The following is a 2,766-nucleotide window of genomic DNA, read 5'->3' as shown; positions in this document are numbered from 1 at the left end:
GGCCTACTCGCTTGGATTTCTTGATCTTATTGGCCACTGCCTCATAAGATGATGGCGTCTTCCTTAGTGCACTTCAAAGAGGGAAAATAGTCAAACACACATACACAGTTGGCAAGTAGAAGCAGATACCTTGAAGTACCATCACCGACCAGTGTTGCATTTTCCTAAAAGAGCCCAAAGCACATACAACCCATTCGCCTATTCCTAAGACAGAAGGAATACCTTAGAGATATCATCTAGGAACAGAGGCTTGCGTATGTCAGCATTTGTCAGTTCAATTTTGGAAATGCCTTTCTTCCAGCCTCTGGCGCTGTAGACAGCAAAAATAAGACAATGATTTACATTTAGTTAGGACACACTATATATTGCATAGGTTCAGAGGATGAAGGCAAAAGGAAAGAAGTTCAAGACGTTACACCAAAAGGAAAGGACGATCACATCATATGCTAACTTATTTGCAATGCTTTCATAAAGCACATGAGCCTTAATGCATCCTTTTTCAATATTACGGGTCCACATGATAGAAAGGTATAAGGGCGAAAAATAGAAGAAACTATAGAGGCCATTTCAGCAGTTATGCATGATTTCCATGCTACAATATATGAATTAATGTCTTGAAAAGAATTGTTATTGTAGCCTAACATTTTTGCAGTTACACACATCACATGTTAGAGATAGGCCAGGTGACATACAATAGAACAAAAAATAACTAATAGGCACAAAAGACTTTGGATTTTGTGTACAATGGTCAAAAGTGCAGGATCAACTCACGGTACCTATCAACCCAAACATGCTAATTGGTTTGGGAGTGCCACATTGACTTGCTTTTTACTCCCTCCATTCCTAAATATAAGGCTTTTTAGATATTCCAATACGGCTCCATATGTAGTCCGTATTGGAATCTCTAAAGAGCCTTATGTTTAGAAACGGAGGGAGTATGTGGCAAAAAGGGGAGTGCTAACTTTATTGATGGTGGATGCAAGTGTGAAGGAGGTAATGTAACTACAACCACCCATGACGATGCTTTCATAAAACGAAACAGCTCTGCAAGGCCTGGCTCAGAAATACTTTTTGGAAGCTACATTACTTGGTTATCCCTATGATGAGGCAACACATATTGTGATAAATAAGTTTGCTTAATTTCTCTATCCCCATTATAGTAGCCGGGAACGCGGGTCGACGCCGCGTCCCGTGTACCGGGTTCATCGACCCCAATCGAGGGTCGGGATCGAGTGCGGGTCGATAGGATTTGACGGCCGGTACGCGTTCCCATGATGACCGGACGTTGCAGGTATACAAGGAATGAAAAAACACAGCATGGCCGTAACTGTAGGGGAGATAATTTAGGAACAGAAGGCCAGCAAGGACGTAAAATAACAGCGGTCCTCTAATACCGGATGGACTTCCTTAATTTGCTCTTTCCTTGAACGATATTGCAGTCTTTCCTTAATCTGTTCTTGTTTCCATGTACAATACTTGGAAGGATCAAACTGATCGACCCGGGCTCATCGTCCCCGATTTAACAGGATCGCGTTCCCGCTGTCGAACGGCCGTTCCAGAGATGTATACATCAATCGATCCCTAGTTTTGGCAACCAGCGATCCTCGACCCTCATTCCCGTACCTCGACCCGCTCGAACCAGAAACTTGGCAACTATGATCCCCATCATGGCATAGTTAACGTAAGGAGTTACACATCATAGACCACTATTTTTACACTAATTAAGATATGTACTACAAAGCTAGACCATACATGACCCTCTGGATGGCACAAAGACTTTATCCAAATTTTGATAAGTTTTGATACACTGATATAAACTCAATGTATGTAGCCTTTAGCAAGGTCATATGCTTGACATGAACACTTCTTAAGAAAATTCAACAACTTATTTTTGTCTCTCGATTAAAGCCTTATCCATTAATCATGTCAGAATGAATTTGCCGACTTCATTACTCATCTTTTATGCGTAACACCTCTGTTTTATATGCTTCTCTTCACAAAGTTACTTGTTCGCCATTATACCAGCATTGAAAATGCATCGAAGCCCAAAAATCAGAAAAAACACAAAGCAAATGATAGGACAAAGGGACATACCTTTGACTCTCAATCCATTTATGCGAGGATGCCTCATCAACTCGAGCACAACAGCCTGTAGGTTAAGAAACAAAAAACACGAGAAAGGGGCTTGGACCATCGATATGGTTATGGTGATGCCGTCCACAACACAACCAGTTAGTTGGATTAGGATAGAAACATGAGATGAAGGAGAGTAGCACTTTATAAATGTGATCGTAAATAAGTCAGAACCAGCACCAACACCTAGAAGCAGGAAAAAAACGAAGAGGTCGCTATATGTATAGAAGTTTTGGCAAGATAGTTCCAGGCCTAAATATGCATCTCCCAATACTTGATATTTTCTGGAAATCTTCATCTTACATTGATTGAATCATTAGATATTACAGTACATGGTAAATGCTCACATCTGGCATAATCATACTTAAATAGCAGGAAATGGTGACATAGTTTGTTATAGGCACTTAAGCGCAAAGCATCTATATGAGAATAAATGAGCAAAGGAAACAATTGGAGTGCAATGTAGAGAAGGAAAGAATTGCAAGCATAAACAGAAGAGATACATTCATCTTGAGACCCCTGACCTCGACCCTGCAGTGGACGATGTGGACGCCCAGCCAGCCTTGAGATCCAACGCATAGTTGTGGCACGACGACATCCACTTCAGTAAAACTGTATGTAATTTAGTGTCAC

General features: G+C 41.0%; 1 long non-coding RNA gene across 1 annotated transcript; it reads right to left on the bottom strand.

Annotated features, from left to right (window-relative positions):
• On the bottom strand, positions 1-2,743 carry LOC119345497. Its single transcript, XR_005167058.1, has 3 exons — positions 2,095-2,743; positions 223-310; positions 1-71 (listed from the first exon to the last, which is right to left on the bottom strand). It is a non-coding gene; the product is annotated as an uncharacterized LOC119345497 (long non-coding RNA).
• Positions 2,744-2,766: the final 23 nt, after the last annotated feature.

This window comes from Triticum dicoccoides, unplaced genomic scaffold (assembly GCF_002162155.2).
Source record: "Triticum dicoccoides isolate Atlit2015 ecotype Zavitan unplaced genomic scaffold, WEW_v2.0 scaffold243603, whole genome shotgun sequence".
Classification (NCBI taxonomy): Eukaryota; Viridiplantae; Streptophyta; class Magnoliopsida; order Poales; family Poaceae; genus Triticum; species Triticum dicoccoides.
This window is presented reverse-complemented; position numbering and strand designations above follow the sequence as displayed.